The 26,581-nt window shown below is 48.5% G+C and overlaps 1 protein-coding gene across 9 annotated transcripts in view; it reads right to left on the minus strand.

The window, feature by feature from the left end:
- The window catches only part of NEXN (nexilin F-actin binding protein), a 165,970-nt gene extending 142,051 nt beyond the window's left edge, over positions 1 to 23,919 (minus strand). For 2 of the 9 annotated variants that reach the window (XM_063939014.1, XM_063939015.1), the window contains exon 1: positions 23,742 to 23,916. The gene's annotated coding sequence lies outside the window, so the exon portion shown is untranslated. Of the gene's footprint in view, positions 1 to 23,741 lie in introns of all 9 variants that reach the window. The other 7 variants (XM_063939020.1, XM_063939016.1, XM_063939018.1 and 4 more) reach the window with 5 other exon arrangements.
- Positions 23,920 to 26,581: the final 2,662 nt, after the last annotated feature.

A 26,581-nucleotide genomic window follows, 5' to 3' on the forward strand; every position in this document is an offset into this window, starting at 1 on the left:
TGAGAAGCAAGAAGACTTCAAAAGCGGCGGCAGAAGACTCCAGTCTTCATATGAGGTAGCGCACAGCACTGCAGCTGTGGGCCATTGCTCCCACATTAAACCCACACACTCCGGTCACTGTAGGGCGCCCTGGGCAGCAATTAGAGACCTCTTGGCAAAGTGGGCATATATACAGTTGGGCACTGTATATATGCATGAGCCCCCGCCATTATTTTACACAAAATCGCGGGACAGAAGCCTGCCGCAGAGGGGGCGGGGCTTCTTCCTCAGCACTCACCAGCGCCATTTTCTCTCCACAGCTCCGCTGAGAGGAAGCTCCCCAGGCTCTCCCCTGCAGATTCACGGTAGAAAGAGGGTAAAAAGAGAGGGGGAGGGCACATAAATTTAGCGCAAAATCAGTATATACAGCAGCTACTGGGTAAACACTAAGTTACTGTGTAATTCCTGGGTCATATAACGCTGGGGTGTGTGCTGGCATACTCTCTCTCTGTCTCTCCAAAAGGCCTTGTGGGGGTTCTGTCCTCAAATAGAGCATCCCCTGTGTGTGTGGTGTGTCGGTACGCTTGTGTCGGCATGTTTGACGAGGAAGGCTATGTGGAAGCAGAGCAGGTACAAATGAATGTGGGATCGCCGCCGACGCCCGATTGGATGGATATGTGGAAGGTATTAAATGATAATGTTAATTCCTTGCATAAAAGGTTGGATAAAGCTGAAGCCTTGGGACAGTCAGGGTCTCAACCCATTTGGGGGTGGGGATTTGCACCCCCCTTCCTCTTTGTTTGTTAGTCAGGGTCTCAACCCATGCCTGCTCCTACAGCGCAGAGGCCGTCAGGGTCTCAGAAGCGCCCACTATCCCAAATTGTTGACACAGATATCGACACGGATTCTGACTCCAGTGTCGATGGCGATGATGCAAATATGCAGCCTAAAATGGCTAAAGCCATCCGCTACATGATTATAGCAATGAAGGATGTATTGCACATCTCAGAGGAAAACCCAGTCCCTGACAAGAGGGTTTATATGTTTGGGGAGAAAAGGCAAGAAGTGACTTTTCCCCCTTCACATGAGTTAAATGAGTTATGTGAAAAAGCTTGGGAATCTCCAGATCGAAAAATGCAGATTTCCAAACGGTTGCTTATGGCGTATCCTTTCCCGCCAACGGACAGGTTACGCTGGGAATCCTCCCCTAGGGTAGACAAAGCTTTGACACGCTTATCTAAGAAGGTAGCCCTGCCGTCACAGGATACGGACACCCTAAAAGATCCTGCGGATAGAAAGCAGGAAGGTATCCTGAAGTCCATTTATACACATTCAGGTACCCTATTAATGCCGGCAATTGCGTCGGCCTGGATGTGTAGTGCTGTAGCAGCATGGACAGATACCTTATCTGAGGAACTTGATACCTTGGACAAGGATACTATATTACTGACCCTGGGGCATATAAAAGACGCTGTCCTATATATGAGAGATGCCCAGAGAGACATTTGCCTACTGGGCTCTAGAATAAATGCAATGTCGATTTCTGCCAGAAGGGTCCTGTGGACTCGGCAATGGACAGGTGATGCCGACTCAAAAAGGCACATGGAGGTTTTACCTTACAAGGGTGAGGAATTGTTTGGGGACGGTCTCTCGGACCTAGTTTCCACAGCTACGGCTGGGAAGTCAAATTTTTTGCCATATATTCCCTCACAACCTAAGAAAGCACCATATTACCAAATGCAGTCCTTTCGATCGCAAAGAGGCAAGAGAGTCCGAGGTGCGTCCTTTCTTGCCAGAGGCAGGGGTAGAGGAAAGAAGCTGCACAATACAGCTAGTTCCCAGGAACAGAAGTCCTCCCCGGCTTCCACTAAATCCACTGCATGACGCTGGGGCTCCACAGGTGGAGCCAGCATCGGTGGGGGCGCGTCTCCGAAATTTCAGCCACCAGTGGGTTCGCTCACGGGAGGATCCCTGGGATATACAGATTGTATCTCAGGGATACAAGCTGGAATTCGAAGTGATGCCCCCTCACCGTTACCTCAAATCGGCCCTGCCAGCTTCCCCCATAGAGAGGGAAATAGTGTTAGCGGCAATTCACAAATTATATCTCCAGCAGGTGGTGGTAAAGGTTCCCCTCCTTCAACAGGGAAGGGGTTACTATTCGACAATGTTTGTGGTACCGAAACCGGACGGTTCAGTCAGACCCATATTGAATTTAAAATCCCTGAACAGTTACCTGAAACGGTTCAAGTTCAAGATGGAATCGCTCAGAGCGGTCATTGCAAGCCTGGAAAAGGGGGATTTTATGGTGTCTCTGGACATAAAGGATGCTTACCTGCATGTCCCCATTTATCCACCTCATCAGGAGTACCTCAGATTTGTGGTACAGGACTGTCATTACCAATTCCAGACGTTGCCGTTTGGTCTGTCCACGGCACTGAGAATATTTACCAAGGTAATGGCAGAAATTATGGTGCTTCTGCGAAAGCAAGGAGTCACAATTATCCCATACTTGGACGATCTCCTCATAAAGGCGAGGTCCAGAGAGCAGTTGCTGATCAGCGTAGCACACTCTCGGGAAGTGTTGCAACAGCACGGCTGGATTCTGAATATTCCAAAGTCGCAGCTGATTCCTACGATGCGTCTGCCCTTCCTGGGCATGATTCTGGACACAGACCAGAAGAAGGTTTTTCTCCCGACGGAGAAGGCTCAGGAGCTCGTGACTCTGGTCAGAGACCTCTTAAAACCAAAACAGGTGTTGGTGCATCACTGCACGCGAGTCCTGGGAAAGATGGTGGCGTCATACGAGGCCATTCCCTTCGGCAGGTTCCATGCAAGGACCTTTCAGTGGCATCTGTTGGACAAGTGGTCCGGATCGCATCTTCAGATGCATCGGCTGATCACCCTATCCCCCAGGGCCAGGGTGTCTCTTCTGTGGTGGCTGCAGAGTGCTCACCTTCTCGAGGGTCGCAGGTTCGGCATTCAGGACTGGGTCCTGGTGACCACGGATGCAAGCCTCCGAGGGTGGGGGGCAGTCACACAGGGAAGAAATTTCCAGGGTCTGTGGTCAAGTCAGGAGACTTGTCTGCACATCAATATCCTGGAACTAAGGGCCATATACAACGCCCTAAGTCAAGCGGAACCTCTGCTTCGCAACCATCCGGTGCTGATTCAGTCAGACAACATCACCGCAGTGGCTCATGTAAACCGCCAAGGCGGCACAAGGAGCAGGGTGGCGATGGCGGAAGCCACCAGAATTCTTCGCTGGGCGGAGAATCACGTAAAAGCACTGTCAGCAGTGTTCATCCCGGGAGTGGACAACTGGGAAGCAGACTTCCTCATCAGGCACGACCTCCACCCGGGAGAGTGGGGACTTCATCAAGAAGTCTTCACACAGATTACAAGTCGATGGGAACTGCCACAGGTGGACATGATGGCATCCCGCCTCAACAAAAAGCTACAAATGTATTGCGCCAGGTCAAGAGACCCTCAGGCGATAGCTGTGGACGCACTAGTGACACCGTGGGTGTTCCAGTCGGTTTAGGTGTTTCCTCCTCTTCCTCTCATACCCAAGGTGCTGAGAATCGTAAGAAAAAGAGGAGTGAGAACAATACTCATTGTTCCGGATTGGCCAAGAAGGACTTGGTATCCGGAACTGCAAGAAATGCTTACAGAGGACCCATGGCCTCTGCCTCTCAGACAGGATCTGTTGCAACAGGAGCCCTGTCTGTTCCAAGACTTACCGCGGCTGCGTTTGACGGCATGGCGGATGAACGCCGGATCTTAGCAGAAAAAGGCATTCCAGATGAGGTTATTCCTACGCTAATAAAGGCTAGGAAGGACGTGACGGCTAAACATTATCACCGTATATGGCGAAAATATGTTGCTTGGTGTGAGGCCAGGAATGCCCCTACAGAGGAATTCCAGCTGGGCCGTTTCCTTCACTTCCTACAGTCGGGAGTGACTTTGGGCTTAAAATTGGGGTCCATTAAGGTCCAGATTTCAGCCCTATCCATTTTCTTTCAAAAGGAACTGGCTTCTCTTCCTGAAGTTCAGACGTTTGTAAAGGGAGTGCTGCATATTCAGCCCCCTTTTGTGCCACCAGTGGCACCTTGGGATCTTAACGTGGTGTTGAGTTTCCTGAAATCACACTGGTTTGAGCCACTTAAAACCGTGGAGTTAAAATATCTCACGTGGAAGGTGGTCATGCTATTGGCCTTAGCTTCGGCTAGGCGTGTGTCAGAATTGGCGACTTTGTCACATAAAAGCCCCTATCTGGTTTTCCATATGGACAGGACAGAATTACGGACTCGTCCGCAATTTCTGCCAAAAGTGGTGTCCTCTTTTTATTTGAACCAACCTATTGTGGTGCCTGCGGCTACTCGTGACTTGGAGGATTCCAAGTTACTAGATGTAGTCAGGGCTTTGAAGGTTTATGTAGCCAGAACGGCTGGAGTCAGGAAAACTGAGTCACTGTTTATCCTGTATGCATCCAACAAGCTGGGTGCTCCTGCTTCAAAGCAAACTATTGCTCGCTGTATCTGTAACACGATTCAGCAGGCTCATTCTGCAGCTGGATTGCCGCCTCCAAAATCAGTAAAAGCCCATTCCACAAGGAAGGTGGGCTCTTCTTGGGCGGCTGCCCGAGGGGTCTCGGCATTACAGCTTTGCCGAGCAGCTGCTTGGTCGGGTTCAAACACTTTTGCAAAGTTCTACAAGTTTGAGGACCTTGTGTTTGCTCATTCGGTGCTGCAGAGTCATCCGCACTCTCCCGCCCATTTGGGAGCTTTGGTATAATCCCCATGGTCCTTACGGAGTCCCCAGCATCCACTAGGACGTTAGAGAAAATAAGATTTCTCTAACGTCCTAAGTGGATGCTGGGGACTCCGTAAGGACCATGGGGATTAGCGGCTCCGCAGGAGACTGGGCACAACTATAAAGAAAGCTTTAGACTACTGGTGTGCACTGGCTCCTCCCACTAAGACCCTCCTCCAGACTTCAGTTAGATTCTTGTGCCCGGCTGAGCTGGATGCACACTAGGGGCTCTCCTGAGCTCCTAGAAAGAAAGTATATTTAGGTTTTTTATTTTACAGTGAGATCTGCTGGCAACAGACTCACTGCAGCGAGGGACTAAGGGGAGAAGAAGCGAACCTACCTAACAGGTGGTAGTTTGGGCTTCTTAGGCTACTGAACACCATTAGCTCCAGAGGGATCGACCGCAGGACCCGACCTTGGTGTTCGTTCCCGGAGCCGCGCCGCCGTCCCCCTTACAGAGCCAGAAGCATGAAGAGGTCCGGAAAATCGGCGGCAGAAGACTTCGGTCTTCACCAAGGTAGCGCACAGCACTGCAGCTGTGCGCCATTGCTCCTCATGTACACCTCACACTCCGGTCACTGATGGGTGCAGGGCGCTGGGGGGGGCGCCCTGAGGGCAATATAAGACACCTTGGCTGGCAAAAAAACACATAATATAGTCATACATTTCCTTGTACTGTCAACTCTTCCGGGCACAGTTTCCTTAACTGAGGTCTGGAGGAGGGACATAGAGGGCGGAGCCAGTGCACACCAGTATTCCTAATTCTTTCTTAAAGTGCCCTGTCTCCTGCGGAGCCCGTCTATTCCCCATGGTCCTTACGGAGTCCCCAGCATCCACTACGGACTACGAGAAATAGATTTACCGGTACGTAAAATCTTATTTTTTCTTTTTTTCCTGTGGTCGCCATGAGCTGTCGGTGCAAGGTCAAAAACTGGGATTGTAAGGTAGCCGAATCAGACGAGGCCACGCCCATTTACAGAGACCACGCCCACATATAGAGGCCACACCCCCTTTGCCAGGAGCGTGCGCGCCTTCGGCGCATGCATACCTTTTACTTTTTATATCTATGGGGGGGGGGGGGGGGGCACATTTTTTGTTATGCCAATGGGGGGGGGGGGGGGGGGCACATTTTTAAATCTCGCACTGAGAGCCACTGGCCATGACCATGACACTACACCCCCAACATCACCTGACCAGGCTCATGACCATAATACATCTATTACACCCTATACAGACATAGGACACTACAACCCCAACATGACCTGACCACTGGCCATGACCATAATACATCTATTACACCCTATACAGACATAGGACACTACACCCCCAACATGACCTGACCCCTGGCCATGACCATAATACATATATTACACCCTATACAGACGTAGGACACTACATCCCCAACATGACCTGACCCCTGGCCATGACCATAATACATCTATTACACCCTATACAGACATAGGACACTACACCCCCAACATGACCTGACCACTGGCCATGACCATAATACATCTATTACACCCTATACAGACACAGGACACTACACCCCAACATGACCTGACCACTGGACATGACCATAATACATCTATTACACCCCATACAGACATAGGACACTACACCTCCAACATGACCTGACCACTGGCCATAACCATAATACATCTATTACACCCTATACAGACATAGGACACTACACCCCCAACGTGACCTGGCCACTGGCCGTGACCATAATACATCTATTACACCCTATACAGACATAGGACACTACACCCCCAACATGACCTGGCCACTGGACATAACCATAATACATCTATTACACCCTATACAGACACAGGACACTACACCCCCAACATGACCCGACCACTGGACATGACCATAATACATCTATTACACCCTATACAGACTTAGGACACTACACCCCAACATGACCTGACCACTGGCCATAACCATAATACATCTATTACACCCTATACAGACATAGGACACTACACCCCCAACATGACCTGACCGCTGGACATGACCATAATACATCTATTACACCCTATACAGACATAGGACATTACACCCCCAACATGACCTGGCCACTGGACATGACCATAATACATCTATTACACCCTATACAGACATAGGACACTACACCCCCAACATGACCTGACCACCGGCCATGACCATAATACATCTATTACACCCTATACAGACACAGGACACTACACCCCCAACATGACCCGACCACTGGCCATGACCTAAATACATCTATTACACCCTATACAGACATAGGAGAATACACCCCAACATGACCTGACCACTGGACATGACCATAATACATCTATTACACCCTATACAGACATAGGACACTACATCCCCAACATGACCTGACCACTGGCCGTGACCATAATACATCTATTACACCCTATACAGACACAGGACACTACACCCCCAACATGACCCGACCACTGGCCATGACCATAATACATCTATTACACCCTATACAGACATAGGAGAATACACCCCAACATGACCTGACCACTGGCCATGACCATAATACATCTATTACATCCTATACAGACATAAAACACTACACCCACAACATGACCTGACCACCGGCCATGACCATAATACATCTATTACACCCTATACAGACATAGGACACTACACCTTCAACATGACCTGACCACTGACCATGACCATAATACATCTATTACACCCTATACAGACATAGGACACTACACCCCCAACATGACCTGACCACTGGCCATGACCATAATACATCTATTACACCCTATACAGACATAGGACACTACACCCCCAACATGACCTGACCACTGGCCATGACCATAATACATCTATTACACTCTATACAGACATAGGACACTACACCCCCAACATGACCTGACCACTGGCCATGACCATAATACATCTATTACACCCTATACAGACATAGGACACTACACACCAACATGACCTGACCACTGGCCATAGTACATCTATTACACCCTATACAGACATAGGAGACTACACCCCAACATGACCTGACCACTGGACATGACCATAATACATCTATTACACCCTATACAGACATAGGACACTACACCCCAACATGACCTGACCACTGGCCATGACCATAATACATCTATTACACCCTGTACAGACATAGGATAATACACCCCCAACATGACAGGACCACTGGACCTGACCATAATACATCTATTACACCCTATACAGACATAGGACACTACACCCCCAACATGACCTGACCACTGGCCATGACCATAATACATCTATTACACCCTATACAGACATAGGACACTACACCCTCAACATGACCTGATCACTGGCCATGACCATAATACATCTATTACACCCTATACAGACATAGGACACTACACCCCCAACATGACCTGACCACTGGCCATGACCATAATACATCTATTACACCCTATACAGACATAGGACACTACACCCTCAACATGACCTGATCACTGGACATGACCATAATACATCTATTACACTCTATACAGTCATAGGACACTACACCCGACATCATGACCTGACCACTGGCCATGACTATAATACATCTATTACACCCTATACAGACATAGGACACTACACCCCCAACATGACCTGACCACTGACCATGACCATAATACATCTATTACACCCTATACAGACATAGGACACTACACCCGACATCATGACCTGACCATAATACATCTATTCAGGGTTGGACTGGCCCACAGGGGCACAGGGGAAACCACCGGTGGGCCCCACTGCCTGGGCTCCCACCACCCCCTCTAGGGATCAGGTTCCAGACTGAACACTTGAGTTATACACTATACATAGGTTACCTTATACTGCACAGGACTATGGTGTGTTCACTACAGTAGTACATTGCTGTTATTAATCTGGTACATTATCATGTATTCACTAGCAGTATTTACTATATATATTTATCAAGGGGCCCAGAGCATACATTAATGGATTGCCAAGCCTCTAAATATGGGCCCCTACGACTGTATTTCCCCGGTGGGCCCTTCATACCCCAGTCCGACAGTGAATCTATTACACTAACTAATATATATCTTATCTGTGCAGTCTGTACGGAATAAATGCCTTTCTTCTTATTAGTTTCTGTGGATCCTCTCTGCCCCGCTTCCTCTGTCAGTTGGGAGACCCCAAGAGTCAATCCTAGGACCCTGCAATTGCTGAGGATAGGTGTACAGCAGCATCTGTGCCCGGATAGGGGCTGCAGCGATTCTGTGTTCTGCATGCACAGCGGCTTGTAGATGGCCAGCAAGGGGGGTGGGGGCTGAGTAGAATCCTGCACCTCTACAGTCCTGACAGTCGGGGCATGCCAGCTTTCGGGTCTCTAAGGGTGCAGGATTCATGTAACTGCCTCCCCTACATACAACAGAGTGGCTTCCGAGTCCTCTCATCAGCATCACATGATGAGATCTCAGGAACCACTCTGCGCTGTGTGCATAGGAGCCTACCACGGTAGGTGAATGCAGCCGTTCTGCTGCTGCTGCTCCGCTCGGTCACTCCTTACAGCGGCTGCCTGAATTTTACCCGTACTTACCTACTCCCCAATTTCTGGTGGCCCCACGGACTCCCAGAAGAGCCAGTGACCCTTCCGCATCTCGTCTACCGCCTAATGAAATAGGAGGGTTGGGGAGCAGAATAACGTGATTTTTTAGTCCAGGAGGGACTGGGGCAAATGTGAAGTGACTCTATGAGATTTGGTTCATTTTGGTCTCCTTTTTCATAGCCCTGCGATTTGCAACATTATGCCGCAAGGGGTGGAGCCTAATGATAGATTATGCTTGGCCCCACCTCCTTCAGTGATTGGCTGCATCTCCTGTTTATCAACTTCCTGTTCCCCTGACGGGATGCAGTAATAAAGGGACATTCACTGCGTCTACATAACATCAACACCAGAATGCCAACATACTTAATAATGTGAATATTGAACACGTCGGCATCTCGAAAATGTGAACATGGGCCCTCATTCCAAGTTGATCGGTCGCAAGGCGAATTTAGCAGAGTTACACACGCTAAGCCTACGCCTACTGGGAGTGTATCTTAGCTTCTTAAAATTGCGACCGATGTAATCGCAATATTGCGATTACAAACTACTGAGCAGTTTCTGAGTAACTTCAACCTTACTCTGCCTGTGCGATCAGTTCAGTGCTTGTCGTTCCTGGTTTGACGTCACAAACACACCCAGCGTTCGCCCAGCCACTCCTCCGTTTCTCCAGCCACTCCTGCGTTTTTTCCGGAAACGGTAGCGTTTTCAACAACACGCCCATAAAACGCCGTGTTTCCGCCCAGTAACACCCATTTCCTGTCAATCACATTACGATCGCCGGAGCGATGAAAAAGCCGTGAGTAAAAATACTATCTTCATTGTTAAATTACTTGGCGCAGTCGCAATGCGAATATTGCGCATGCGATGCGATGAAAAATACCGAGCGAACGACTCGGAATGAGGGCCATGAGCAGAATGTCTACATAGTGAAGATGTCAGTGTTAGTGATAATTACTAATGTCTTGTGACCATGCTGACATGTCATCAGTATTGTATGTTCCCTGTCGACATAATGGCCGTATCGACATTCTCACCTTGACATTATGAAAGTCACTGTTGACCAAATATACCGAAGCCCTGCAGATTTAGTACATTCCGGACTAATAGCGTCCAAGCCGGCTTGTTTGACCATACTGCTGTGTAACGGAACCATACTGGTAGTCAGCGACTATAGGTGTGTGTACAGAACTTGGAGGTAGCGGGGTCCGGGGAACACGTGAAGCTGTAAGGGTAAGTAGTCCTCTAAGGGATTTATTTACTTATGTTGTCAGTCCTGCCCTGAAAATGAATGTTCTTTATCTACATATATTGTTTGGGGGGAATATATGGGGCATCCATCAGTACAAGTTACCACAGAGGGAATTTCCTGCGATAATGTGGTCTTAATAAAATTAATAAATAATAACTTACCCACCCTGTGATGCTGCGCTGTCCCTCCACATGCTTCCATATAGTGAGTGGCTGTCAGCAACTCTGATTGCTGGATAGCTCCAGCCATCCACCAATCAGCAAGCTGACAGGCATTCACTGTCTGGCTGCAGGCTGAAAGCAGGGATGGATTTAAGGGGGGAGCGAAGGGGGCGACCGCCCTCCCTAACACAGTCATAGCCACGCCCACTTTTGAGCAGAAGAGAGCTCTCCAGGGAGAGCCTGAGGCAGAACGCTGTGCTGCAGCCTATAGCACAGCAGCACAGAGGAGCCAGGAGAGCAAGGGTTACAGAGCATTTGCCCCTCTCTTGCAGGTGTGCGGGTACTAGGGCTAATAAATACAATTACCCCAAAGCACAGTCACATGTATATAGAACAATCACAAAGCACTATCTCAGTCTCACTCAAAAAGTTCAGTTTTTCAGGAATGGAGGAGTTGGGACTGGAGAGAGGAGGAGTCGAGATTAAACAGTAAACCCCCCCCCTTCCCCTCCTCCCTAAAAGAAAAGTCTAGATACGTCCCTGGCTGAAAGGCTCCCAGAATTTCGGGGCCCTGGGCATCTGGCCAGTGTGCCTGCACATTAAGATGGCCCTGGCATACACTAACCAGCTGGTGAACTGTATGAGATCCTGCTCCGCTCCATCTACCAGTGTGTAAACAGTGAGTACGGCTGAAATACAACAACTCCACTGGTTATGTGACTGGGCTGTCCATAGCTGTAAGGCAGAGGGGGCCAAAAGGTAGATCGTGATCTACCGGTAGCTTGCGGAGCATCCGCCGGTAGATCGCGACAGACTTAACAGAAAATAACTGTAAGGAGCCTGCCGCTGCTGCATCTCTTCACAGTTCCCAGGGATGCAGACGTGCGATGTGAGGAGCCTGGGCGCTTGTTGGATCCAGTTTGATCCAGTTGGCGGTGGCGACGACAGGAAAAGCAGCCAGTGGGAGGCCATGCAGCGTGAAAGCGGGAGTGTGACTGCAGGGGGAGGGAAGACTGAAGCTAGGCAGCGTGACAACTTGTCAGGTAAGTTTCTTCACAAGGGGAGGGCCGATCTGCAAAGGGGGGGATCTGCACAGAGCGTGGTTTCTTCACGTGGTAAAAGCTTTTCTTTTACACAAAGGGGAATCTGCAAGGGTGCACAGAGGGGATTATTGTACAGGGGGCTATTATGCAGGAGTGTGGAAGGGGGGTATCTGCACAAGGGGCGGATCTGCAAAGGGGAGTATTTGCACAGAGAGGGGTTATTTGATGTCATTCTTAATACTAATTTTAAATGTGCGCATTAATATTGGTGCTGTTATTTGATAGCATCATTATTGATGCTATTATTAAATGTGAGCATTATTATTGGTGTTATTTGAGGCCGGTAGATCACCGGTAAGTAAGTGAACAAAAAGTAGATCCCAGGTCTCAAAAGTCCGGCCACCCCTGCTGTAAGGCGTCCGCTGGTGTGTACAGAAACTGCTACATCCGCAGGCCGGTACACACATATTTACAGCAAAAAACGACGACATTATACAGACAGAAAATGGACTGTCTACACCCACATCCCTCCATCATACATATACTAAATACGATGTACATCCGATATGTCGTTCACAGACATACCGCGTCGGCCCTGCAGCAGAGGAGATGATCGATATATCGGCACATCTGGCTGTGTATACAGATGACCCACTGGCCCTCCGGCTGCAGGGACTGACGTCACAGCCGGGCAGGCAAATTTAAATGCAAGCGGGCGATCGGTAAATGTATATGCTTACCAGAATTGGCCACTCTGTCCGCTAGGTGTGTACCTATCCTTAGTACTCACATCGTACTAACTAATGAGCAGTAATCATGAATTCTTCACGCAATGTAATCTATTACTATAATATAACTGGTCTAGTATACAGCGTACTACAAGCCAACCTCAGCCACGTCGCACTTATCTTCCGCTTCCAACTTAAACAGAGAGAAAAGGAAAATGTTCAGTTGCTGTAACTGGGATAAAGCTGCAGACAGGAGCTGCCAAGATGAGAGCACAGATAGATATAAGCGTGGCTCTCCGATGGGGATGTAGGCAGTGGTGGAACTACCGCCAGTGCAAGCAGTACCTTGCACTGGGGCCCACCACTGTCAAGGGGTCCAAAGCATAGGCGCCAATTCCGTACAGTTACTCTAGCCGCCGGAGCCCCCGCAGTGAGTGAATTTAGACGCGCTGGGGGAGCGGCAGCGCTTCTGTACATTGCAATGTAAAAATAACCCACCAAAAATGGCTGCCGCCAAGGCTGAGACAGGCGCTAGAAGTCACATTTGACCTCTAGCGCCTGTCTCCCCGACGGCGGGCATTTTAAGGTTTTTTCTCTATCGTCCTAGTGGATGCTGGGGTTCCTGAAAGGACCATGGGGAATAGCGGCTCCGCAGGAGACAGGGCACAAAAAGTAAAGCTTTTCCAGATCAGGTGGTGTGCACTGGCTCCTCCCCCTATGACCCTCCTCCAGACTCCAGTTAGATTTTTGTGCCCGGCCGAGAAGGGTGCAATCTAGGTGGCTCTCCTAAAGAGCTGCTTAGAAAAAGTTTAGCTAGGTTTTTTATTTTACAGTGATTCCTGCTGGCAACAGGATCACTGCAGCGAGGGACTGAGGGGAGAAGGAGTCAACTCACCTGCGTGCAGGATGGATTGGCTTCTTGGCTACTGGACATCAAGCTCCAGAGGGACGATCACAGGTACAGCCTGGATGGTCACCGGAGCCGCGCCGCCGGCCCCCTTGCAGATGCTGAAGTCAGAAGAGGTCCAGAATCGGCGGCTGAAGACTCCTGCAGTCTTCTAAAGGTAGCGCACAGCACTGCAGCTGTGCGCCATTTTCCTCTCGGCACACTTCACACGGCAGTCACTGAGGGTGCAGGGCGCTGGGAGGGGGGCGCCCTGGGAGGCAAATGTAACCTATATAAAGGCTAAAAATACCTCACATATAGCCCCCAGAGGCTATATGGAGATATTTAACCCCTGCCTGATTTCTCTAAATAGCGGGAGACGAGCCCGCCAGAAAAGGGGCGGGGCCTATCTCCTCAGCACACGGCGCCATTTCGTCTCACAGCTCCGCTGGTCAGGACGGCTCCCAAGTCTCTCCCCTGCACTGCACTACAGAAACAGGGTAAAACAGAGAGGGGGGGCAAATTTATGGCGATATTTTGATATAACAAAGCAGCTATAAGGGAGCACTTATTATAAGGCTATCCCTGATATATATATATAGCGCTTTTGGTGTGTGCTGGCAAACTCTCCCTCTGTCTCCCCAAAGGGCTAGTGGGTCCTGTCTTCGTTAGGAGTATTCCCTGTGTGTCTGCTGTGTGTCGGTACGTGTGTCGACATGTATGAGGACGATATTGGCGTGGAGGCGGAGCAATTGCCAAATATGAGGATGTCACCCCCTAGGGAGTCGACACCAGAATGGATGCCTTTATTTATGGAACTACGGGATAGTGTCAACACGCTAAAGCAGTCGTTTGACGACATGAGACGGCCGGACAATCAATTAGTGCCTGTCCTGGCGACTCAAACACCGTCAGGGGCTGTGAAACGCCCTTTGCCTCAGTCATTCGACACAGACCCAGACACAGGCGATGACTCCAGTGGTGACGGTGACGAATCAACCGTATTTTCCAGTAGGGCCACACGTTATATGATTTTGGCAATGAAGGAGGCGTTACATTTAGCTGATACTACAGGTACCACTAAACAGGGTATTATGTGGGGTGTGAAAAAACTACCTATAGTTTTTCCTGAATCAGAAGAATTAAATGACGTGTGTAATGAAGCGTGGGTTGCCCCTGATAAAAAGCTGATAATTTCAAAGAAATTATTGGCATTATACCCTTTCCCGCCAGAGGTTAGGGAGCGCTGGGAAACACCTCCTAGGGTGGACAAGGCGCTAACACGCTTATCTAAACAAGTGGCGTTACCCTCTCCTGAGACGGCCGCACTTAAAGATCCATCAGATAGGAGGATGGAAAATATCCAAAAAAGTATATACACACATGCAGGTGTTATACTACGACCAGCTATAGCGACTGCCTGGATGTGCAGTGCTGGGGTAGTTTGGTCAGAGTCCCTGATTGAAAATATTGATACCCTGGACAGGGACAATATTTTACTGTCGTTAGAACAAATAAAGGATGCATTTCTTTATATGCGTGATGCACAGAGGGATATCTGCACACTGGCATCACGGGTAAGTGCTATGTCCATTTCGGCCAGAAGAACCTTATGGACGCGACAGTGGACAGGCGATGCGGACTCAAAACGGCATATGGAAGTTTTGCAGTATAAAGGGGAGGAGTTATTTGGAGTCGGTCTATCAGATTTGGTGGCCACGGCTACAGCCGGGAAATCCACCTTTCTACCTCAAGTCACTCCCCAACAGAAAAAGGCACCGACCTTTCAACCGCAGCCCTTTCGTTCCTTTAAAAATAAGAGAGCAAAGGGCTATTCATATCTGCCACGAGGCAGAGGTCGAGGGAAGAGACAGCAACAGGCAGCTCCTTCCCAGGAACAGAAGCCCTCCCCGGCTTCTACAAAAGCCTCAGCATGACGCTGGGGCTTCTCAAGCGGACTCGGGGACGGTGGGGGGTCGTCTCAAAAAATTACAGCGCGCAGTGGGCTCACTCGCAAGTAGATCCCTGGATCCTGCAGATAATATCCCAGGGGTACAGGTTGGAATTAGAGACAGATCCACCTCGCCGTTTCCTGAAGTCTGCTTTACCAACGTCCCCCTCCGAAAGGGAGACGGTTTTGGAAGCCATTCACAAGCTGTACTCTCAGCAGGTGATAGTCAAGGTACCTCTTCTACAACAAGGGAAGGGGTATTATTCCACTCTTTTTGTGGTACCGAAGCCGGATGGCTCGATAAGGCCTATTCTAAATCTGAAGTCCTTGAACCTGTACATAAAGAAGTTCAAGTTCAAGATGGAGTCACTCAGAGCAGTGATAGCGAACCTGGAAGAGGGGGACTTTATGGTATCCTTGGACATCAAGGATGCGTATCTCCACGTTCCAATTTACCCCTCACACCAGGGGTACCTCAGGTTCGTTGTACAAAACTGTCACTTTCAGTTTCAGACGCTGCCGTTCGGATTGTCCACGGCACCTCGGGTCTTTACAAAGGTAATGGCCGAGATGATGATTCTTCTTCGAAGAAAAGGCGTATTAATTATCCCATACTTGGACGATCTCCTAATAAGGGCAAGGTCCAGAGAACAGCTAGAGATGGGATTAGCACTGTCTCAAGAAGTGCTAAAACAGCACGGGTGGATTCTGAATATTCCAAAATCCCAGTTAATGCCGACAACTCGTCTGCTGTTCCTAGGGATGATTCTGGACACGGTTCAGAAAAAGGTTTTTCTCCCGGAGGAAAAAGCCAAGGAGTTATCCGAGCTTGTCAGGAACCTCCTAAAACCAGGAAAGGTGTCTGTACAGGTCAGGGTCGCATCTTCAGATGCACCTACGGATAACCCTGTCTCCAAGGACAAGGGTGTCTCTTCTGTGGTGGTTGCAGAGTCCTCATCTATTGGAGGGCCGCAGATTCGGCATACAGGATTGGATCCTGGTGACCACGGACGCCAGCCTGAGAGGCTGGGGAGCAGTCACACAAGGACGAAACTTCCAGGGAGTATGGACGAGCCTGGAAACGTCTCTTCACATAAACATATTGGAACTAAGAGCAATATACAATGCTCTAAGCCAGGCAGAACCTCTGCTTCAAGGAAAACCGGTGTTGATCCAGTCGGACAACATCACGGCAGTCGCCCATGTGAACAGACAGGGCGGCACAAGAAGCAGGAGTGCAATGGCAGAAGCTGCAAGGATTCTTCGCTGGGCAGAGAATCATGTGATAGCACTGTCAGCAGTGTTCATCCCGGGAGTGGACAACTGGGAAGCAGACTTCCTCAGCAGACACGATCTTCACCCGGGAGAGTGGGGACTTCATCCAGAAGTCTTCCACATGCTGGTAACCCGTTGGGAAAGACCGATGGTGGACATGATGGCGTCTCGCCTCAACAAAAAACTGGACAGGTATTGCGCCAGGTCAAGAGATCCGCAGGCAATAGCTGTGGACGCGCTGGTAACGCCTTGGGTGTACCAGTCGGTGTATGTGTTTCCTCCTCTGCCTCTCATACCAAAAGTATTGAGAATTATACGGCAAAGAGGCGTGAGAACGATACTAGTGGTTTCGGATTGGCCAAGAAGGACTTGGTACCCGAAACTTCAAGAGATGATCACGGAAGATCCGTGGCCTCTACCTCTAAGGAGGGACTTGCTTCAGCAGGGTCCCTGTCTGTTTCAAGACTTACCGCGGCTGCGTTTGACGGCATGGCGGTTGAACGCCGGATCCTAAAGGAAAAAGGCATGCCGGAAGAAGTCATTCCTACTTTGATTAAAGCGAGGAAGGAAGTAACCGTGCAACATTATCACCGAATTTGGCGAAAATATGTTGCGTGGTGCGAAGATCGGAGTGCTCCGACGGAGGAATTTCAACTGGGTCGATTCCTACATTTCCTGCAATCAGGATTGTCTATGGGTCTCAAATTGGGATCTATTAAGGTTCAAATTTCGGCCCTGTCGATTTTCTTTCAAAAAGAATTGGCTTCAGTCCCTGAAGTCCAGACCTTTGTTAAGGGAGTGCTGCATATACAGCCGCCTGTGGTGCCTCCAGTGGCACCGTGGGAGCTCAATGTGGTTTTGGAATTTCTAAAATCTCATTGGTTTGAACCACTAAAAAAGGTGGATTTGAAATATCTCACATGGAAAGTGACCATGCTTCTAGCCCTGGCTTCGGCCAGGAGAGTGTCAGAACTGGCAGCTTTATCTTACAAAAGCCCATATCTGATTTTCCATTCGGACAGGGCAGAACTGCGGACTCGTCCGCATTTTCTCCCTAAGGTGGTGTCAGCATTTCATCTGAACCAGCCTATTGTAGTGCCTGCGGCTACAAGTGACTTGGAGGACTCCAAGTTACTGGACGTTGTCAGAGCATTAAAAATATATATTGCAAGGACAGCTGGAGTCAGAAAATCTGACTCGTTGTTTATATTGTATGCACCCAACAAGATGGGTGCTCCTGCCTCTAAGCAGACGATTGCTCGTTGGATCTGTAGCACAATCCAACTTGCACATTCTGTGGCAGGCCTGCCACAGCCTAAATCTGTAAAGGCCCACTCCACAAGGAAGGTGGGCTCATCTTGGGCGGCTGCCCGAGGGGTCTCGGCATTACAACTCTGCCGAGCAGCTACGTGGTCAGGGGAGAACACGTTTGTAAAATTTTACAAATTTGATACTCTGGCTAAGGAGGACCTGGAGTTCTCTCATTCGGTGCTGCAGAGTCATCCGCACTCTCCCGCCCGTTTGGGAGCTTTGGTATAATCCCCATGGTCCTTTCAGGAACCCCAGCATCCACTAGGACGATAGAGAAAATAAGATTTTACTTACCGATAAATCTATTTCTCGGAGTCCGTAGTGGATGCTGGGCGCCCATCCCAAGTGCGGATTATCTGCAATAATTGTACATAGTTATTGTTAACTAATTCGGGTTATTGTTGAAGGAAGCCATCTTTCAGAGGCTCCGCTGTTATCATACTGTTAACTGGGTTTAGATCACAAGTTGTACGGTGTGATTGGTGTGGCTGGTATGAGTCTTACCCGGGATTCAAAATCCTCCCTTATTGTGTACGCTCGTCCGGGCACAGTACCTAACTGGAGTCTGGAGGAGGGTCATAGGGGGAGGAGCCAGTGCACACCACCTGATCTGGAAAAGCTTTACTTTTTGTGCCCTGTCTCCTGCGGAGCCGCTATTCCCCATGGTCCTTTCAGGAACCCCAGCATCCACTACGGACTCCGAGAAATAGATTTATCGGTAAGTAAAATCTTATTTTTTCACACTGTAATGTACGGAAGCGCAGCCGCCAGCACGTCTCAATCCACTGCGGGGGCTAGAATTACTGAACATACTGAAGCCCACACACACCCTCCCATACTTTACTGGAACAGCGGCCAGGAGACCCCTGGCAATTCACAGGGGAGCCCGCTGGCAATTCGCAGGGGAACCCCATGGCAACACGCAGGAAACCCCTGGCAACACAGAGGAGACCCCTGGCAATGCGCAGGAAACCCCTGGCAACGCGTAGGAAACCCATAGCAACGTGCTGGAGAGCCCTGGCAATGCGCATGAATCCCCTGGTAACGTGAATGAAACCCATAGCAACTTGCTGGAGACCCCTGGCAACTCACAGGGGAGCCCGCTGGCAACTTGCAGGGGAACCCCATGGCAACACGCAGGAAACCCCTGGCAATGCGCAGGAAACCCATAGCAACGCGCATGAATCCCCTGGCAACGCGAATGAAACCCATAGCAACGTGCTGGAGACCCCTGGCAATGCGCATGATACCCCTGGCAACGCGCAGGTAAAAATATCTAAACTGGCACTGTGGGGGCATATCTAGCACTGTGGGGGCATATCTGGCACTATGAGGGCATATCTGGCACTGTGGGGACATGTGTATTTGGCAATGTGGGGGCATATCTGCAATGTGGCAGAATATGTGTATCTGGCACAGTGGGGGCATATCTAGCACTATGGGGGCATGTGTATTTGGCAATGTGGGGGCATATCTGCAACGTGGCAGAATGTGTATCTGGCACAGTGGGGGCATATCTAGCACTGTGGGGGCATGTGTATTTGGCAATGTGGGGGCATATCTGGCACCGTGGGGGCATATGTGTATCTGGCATTGTGCGGGCATATGTGTATCTGGCACTGCACTATTTGGGTCATATGTGTATTACGCCCCCATTTTCAATGGCCACGCCCCATGTGGCCACACCCATTTTTGCAGCACAACTAACAATTCAGTGTTACACAGATATTAAACAAACTATAAGTTCCATAGTGTATTGAAATAAATGTTAGATTGCGATGCCCCGAAGGTGTCCCGCCACGGCAGGTCCAGGAAGCCCCGCGCCCCAGAGATTCCCCCCAATATTGACTGACATAATAAACACATGTAGGAGTCTTACCTCAGTGTGCTCACTCCACATATGCCAGCCGGAGTGGCCAGCACTAATTTGTTTTATATATGTGTAACACTTTCACACCATTCTTTTTCACTCTTCACATTACTCACACATGCAGCAGTAGCTGCTCCTACCTATCTAATTCTTTACTTGTATCACTCTTGCGGTGCCCTGGGGTTGTCTGGCTGGGTGGCTTTGGGGTGTCCTGCCCCCCGGACCTGAACCCCTGTAGTTAGTGTTAGGGACTTACCCAATGAGAGGCTACCTTGGTGCGGTGGGTAAACTCATAGCCCTGGCCAGGATTATGCTAAATGCCTCTGGTTACTACAGGTTGAGCTAGTGTGAGATAGTGCACCTGCATCTTTTCCCCCTGTATATTGTATTAAGTCTCAAGCTGAGCAGCACCTCACTACCTAATTATGATGTGCAAACTAGTCCCCCCCTCCTTTGCAACTGATTCTATGTATTTATATATACATATATATATATATATATATATATATATACACACACACACATATACATATGTTACGGGAGCATGCAAAGAATCTCTAATTTGGAGTTGGGGGGAGGGGGGTGGATTTGGACGCGATGAGGGGGGGGCGGGGAGGGGGCAAAGCATTTTGTTGCACCTGGGCCCGCCGCTCGCTAGTTCCGCCACTGGATGTAGGATAAACATTTCTAGCATGTACAGATATATCGTCTTTTGGATCCAGCGCTGAGTTTTTATTTTAGTTTTTTTCAATGAAAACAAAAGAACTTTCCTGATGAGCAGAGGCGTACGACCACTGTACGGCCCCACTACTAAGTGTGGAGAAAGGACTGGAAGCAGAAGCTGATGGGGGGAGAGCCGGGGTCTCAGCTGTGCGCGTCCCAAAATAGCCAAACTGTACATCAGCCTGGGTGCAGGTCAGCAGTCTCAGACAGGGCCCTCAGCCAGGACAAGAGACAGCCGGGGGGGGGTCTCACGGGACCGCAGTGTGCAGGACGGAGACGCACAGCTAACGTGTTCATACGGGGCAACAGGTTTTTCAATGTATTTATTTTTTGGAAATCAATTTTTCCTTTTCTCCAAAAAGTTGAACTGAAAAGTCTGCGCTTTGGTTCGCCCTGCGCGTTGTCCCTCGTCAGTCATTGCTCTTGGTCCGAGTCGCCAGGGCAGTGACGCTCAGCTGCCTCATCGAGAATATAATAATAGTAAATAATGGCAACGGGTGTTTTTCTGTCACCGCTATAAGCAATATCTATTAGTAAATAGGCCACAGGACCAGAATAACAATGGGGCGGCTGGGTCTACAGCTCCAGGCCTCCACATAAAAACAGGCCCATCACTATGACCGGATGATAATGACCAGCAGCCCAGCTAGCCAAGAAGTTCGCTTTAAATCATATGTATTAAAATGGTATTTCTATTTTCCTCACAAGATTAGTCAATTTTTCTACTTTAACCTATTTAGGAAACCATTGGGGCTGATAATACTGGCCACACCCACACCGCACTGGCTATGCCTCCTCCGTTTCTCACAATAGGCCTATTGACCATTTTCAGCCCTAGGCCCACGTGGCCCCTAATCCGGCCCGTAGTATTACTGCAGGAGAAAGTGAACAAAATACATGAAGTATAAATAAATGATATTTTAAAAGAAAACCAAGTTGTAACAAGATGCTCTATTTAAATAATTCAGTGTTTGAGTACCGCCGCAATACTTAAGTCCTGATGCACTGGATGGGAAGCTTTTGGGGCAAGGCCCGACAAATCTCCAACGGGCATAATAAAAAGGACATGTAGCCTTGTAATATGGTCCAACCTACAGAAAAACAGAATATATATATATATATATATATATATATATATATATATATAATATATATATTAGGTGATATAGGATACACAGCACACTTCACCAGATGGTTGAATATTCTTGAATCCATTCCTTCGCATCTGATTTCCGAAGTATCATACGCTTCTGTTAGAAATCATCAGGCACTATTGCCACATGGTTAATGCTGAGTGGCTTGTCTGATTGATGGTAGTGTCCAAGAAAAGTTTCACCTACGATTTAAATTCTTTGATGATAACTTCATTAAAGAGATATACCCCTGAAGAAGTCTCGGCAAGAGACGAAACGCGTTGGTTTATCAGTCTTTTGTGATGCGACCTCCAATCTGCACTATTTGAAGGAGGAGATTGTTAAAGACTTTTCTGGTCTCTTATGTCTATCTTGGGGATCAGTAAGAGATCCTGCCGGACAAGATCCCGGTGGTCGGAATACCGACACCGAGATCCCGACCGGCACAATCCCGACAGGGGTGCGAGGGCAACGCAGCCCCTTGCGGGCTCGCCACGCTCGGCCCACTAATTTATTCTCCCTCTATGGGTGTCGTGGACACCCACAGAGGGAGAATATGTCGGGATTCCGACCGCTGGGATCCCGTCCGGCGGGATCTTGACCGCATCCCCTATATTGACCCCCATTTTTATGTCAATAGAGGGTGAGACTACCAAAGAGTAATCATATGTTTATGGACACTGAAGTTGCTTTATATAAATTGTAATAAATATATGTATGGGAACCTACTGATTGTTTCTGCATTCTATGAAATGTTATACCGTGTACAGTATGAGCAGTTGATGTGATCAAATTTAGGGTGCCACAGTTACCCTTAGGCGCTAGTTTCACTAACGTTACATATATATATATATATATATATATATATTCTGCAACAGAGTAATAATTCTCCACTTTAATGTCCTTGTTATATTTCTTGCTACAATACATTCTGCTCCATCTGTATTAGAGAAGGAAAACCATAGTGTACAGCACCCTGTAAATGGTCTCCCTTTCACACGTGATTGTAGGTGACACTACTGCCATCATACAGGAGGGGGCAGGGGCAGCAGCTGTCACCTGTTCTCAGGGCTCACCCTATGCCGCATGGCTGCAATGTCTGTCTCTGGTTTTAGGGCCCGGGATCTTACACCCACCTCCGCACAATACAACACTACATGTATTATTTATTTACTTATTAACAGTTTCTTATATAGCGCAGCATATTCCGTTGCACTTTACAATTAGAACAAAAGTAATAGAACAAAACTGGGTAAAACAGACAGACAGAGGTAGGAGGGCCCTGCTCGCAAGCCTACACTCATAATCAGCAGCTTTATATCCTGTGAATCTTATATTATTCCGCAATGTGAGAAGGATGGATGCTTCTTAATGACAAGATTCCAGCTACCACACAGATCACTCATCATCCAGCAAACCCGCAGCTTCCCATCTTATCAATGCATTATCTCATTATCCTATGGCTTTCCTGTTTATCATCTGCAGGAAATGTACTGGAACCACAAACGCAGCTGTCTAATAATACAAGGGGGTGACCAGGGCAATAATACACCCTGGGGCTGATATATAGATCTGATATCACACTGACCACCAGCTGTACAGGGCAATAATACACCCTGGGGCAGATATATAGGTCTGATATCACACTGACCACCAGCTGTACAGGGCAATAATACACCCTGGGGCAGATATATAGATCTGATATCACACTGACCACCAGCTGTACAGGGCAATATTACATCATGGGGCAGATATATACAGTAGGTCTGATACCACACCGACTATACATAGACCGATATATGCACAACAATGAGATGCACCCTGGGGGGGTAAGACCGACCAGGCAGAAAGTATAATCACAGCTGCAGGCTGCCACAATCCCAGTGAACTTTCCATGCAGGTATAACCCATATATGTATCATAGCTGAAAGTACAATTGGCCACAGTTTAGGCTGGCAGTGGCAGGGCATGCTGGCACTTGTAGTTCAGCAGCTGGAGGTTCTCCGCTCTGATCCCTGTGTTTGGGTAGACTTACCTTGATCTGCAGTCAGTGCCCTGGTGAGGATGTGGCAGTGGGAGAGTAATCCTTGTGCTGTGCCAGGCTCCCTGCGATACCCTCTCACCCCCAAGCTGTGTAGCAGAGCCCTTGCACACCAGTCCAGCCTCTGCCTCTGCTCTCATCAGACTGGATACCGTTTGGCTGCAGTTACTCGCAGCCTGTGAGTTTCCATAAAAGTCCTGCTCCCAGGTCACCCAGCACATTCCAGGCGATCCAAAATCAGCTCTCAGCTGTTCTGCATTCACCCAGCCCCAACTGTTCCCAATGCAAGCCCTGCACTCACTGAGGGGTGATCAATGGAAGCAGGGCAGGGGCACTGGAGGGGTTAACCCTTATCCAGCTCTCAGGATACTGTGACCCATTATCAGGGTATTTATTAATAAACCCCAGACATAAGTGACGCAGGGGCTGCATCTGGGGGGAGACCTAGACACTGTCCTCCCTCCACAGGCAGGTCCCTGGAGAATTCCCAGGATGGCATAATGGCTTTTATCCACTTCAAATAAATATTAATAAACATATAGAAAAAAAAAAAAGAATTAAAAAAAAAAAAAAAAAGTGGGGAAGTTTTTTTTTAAGTTTGAAATTTGTTATTTTGGAAAGTGAAAGTTGCCGACAGCTCTCATTGTATTGGCCCAGTAACTGCTGGGATTAGTATACTCCCATTTATAATGAGGGCAGGGTCTGGGGAGGGCATTAGGCTGAGACCGGGGGCGTTAATTAATTTGGGTTTCTCCTCCATTCCAGTGAGCTTTGGGCAAATTGATCATCTCTGAGCATCACTCTCCATCAAGGACTATTGAGGCCCAGTGTCAGCAATCTGCTATATACAATGGACAGAGTCACAGGGCACCACAGTCCGCTCTGTATCTTATGCTGGCCAGAGACTAGACCAGGGGTTCTCAACTCATCCCCATGTCCCACCAACAGGTCATGATTGGCAGATGTCTTTAATCATGCCCAGGGGGCAGATGTATCAGAGCTTGGAGAGAGATAAAGTACCAGCCAATCTGCTGCTAACGGACATCTTTCAAACACAACGCTAGGAGCTGATTGGCTGATACTTTATCTCTCTCCAATGTGTGATACATTTGCCCCGCTGCCAGCAAGTTATTCCATTTGGCTAGGTGGGTCATTATGCTACCTAATTCCATAGACAGATATCCTGAAAACATGACCTGTTGGGGGTGCTTGGGGGTTGAAGTGGAGAACCCCTGCACTAAAGGATTATTGCTCCAACCAGCTGGAAAAATAATCGCACAGTGTGTGGGAGCAAACGACTTGGGGCAAAGCTTGGCACACACTATATGGGAGACACCTAGAAGTAGCGCGGCGAGCTTATTGTACGTGTACGAACGGTTTAGGAACAAGACCTCATATCCACTGGCGTTCTATAACATGCGGTGACCAGCACTTGTACAATGCATGCCAACAGGTCTGAGAGTAGAACACATTGTTTCCAATCCATACCCATTGGCGTTGTGATTTGCGCTCCATTATGGTGCGTAAGTATTTATTGGGTATTTGTTTTACAAATGCTGCATTGCGCCATTCACACGCATTTACCACAAACCAATGGCGAAGCCTTTGTGTGCCTCCGACACTCAAAAAGCATTTGCACTTGCGCTACAGGCAGAGCGAGGTCTCTCAAGGTTTATTGTAGCAGAATTCTGAGCAGAGAAGCAGCGAGAGGCTACACGCGGCGCTATGTGGTCATCGGACACTTACAGCGAGTTCTTAGAAAATAATAAACAGAAGACAACAATAATTATAAAAAAAAAAAAGATAACCAACACATAAGATGTTTTCATATTGTGATTTATAGTCAACGCAAACTAATTTCTAATAAAAATATATAGGGCCGGATGTAATGGCGTCCGAGTTCAGCAGACGTGCGGGATGCCAGTAGAACTCAGAATATTTTTTCTAAAGGGGCAATCACTTACAAGGTAAAACCATTGATAATAGAATCCACTGTGGACGGTACTTTCTCTCAAAACGATGCAAGAAAATAGAGTGAGGAGCGTTCATATAATAGGACAATAATGAAAGCAGCCATCGTACATTCATTGACCATCAGTGGTAAACCATCGGTGTCCGTCTCAGTACATCTCCAACAAAGACTGCTGACGTGTAGGACCTATGCCATGTTTCGTAGGACTGTGACAGGGGTTCTACACGGGTGTGGAACATAGGGTCGACTGTGTCTAGGTCGATAATGTTTAGGGCGACCACTATTGGTCGACAGTAACTAGGTCGACAAGTCAAAAGGTTGACATGAGTTTTTAAGGTTTTTTTGGTGTCGTTTTCTCCATACAGTGACCGGGAACCCCAATTAGTACACCATGTTCGCTCTCCATGCTTCGGGCAAGGTGCCTCACTGCGCTCTGCACAGGTTACTATTCCCAATCGTAGTCCGCGTGGATCGTTAAGTATGAAAAAGTTCAAAAAAAGAAAAAAAAATTGAAAAACTCATGTTGAGCTTTTGACCTGTCGACCAAGAAACCCTGCCAACCTTGAAAACCTGTCGACCTAGTTACTGTCGATCAATAGTGGTTGACCTAGACACAGTCGACCTAGAGACCGGATCCCTTCCACACAGTACATTGTCCCTGTGTGCGCTGCGTAAGGGCCGACGGTGGGTCAGGATAATAAGTGACCTCTTTCAGAGCTTCTGTCACTTCAGCTGTGAAAAACGTGACAAACCAAACGCATGCCCAGGTGCAGAAGCCCTAAAGCAGGATTTCGGGGGGGGGGGGGGGGGGAGCGGGGTTCCAAATGTAAATACTCATCAACAAATGTAACAGTATCACAGG

This window comes from Pseudophryne corroboree, chromosome 9 (genome assembly GCF_028390025.1).
Source record: "Pseudophryne corroboree isolate aPseCor3 chromosome 9, aPseCor3.hap2, whole genome shotgun sequence".
NCBI classification, from domain to species: Eukaryota; Metazoa; Chordata; class Amphibia; order Anura; family Myobatrachidae; genus Pseudophryne; species Pseudophryne corroboree.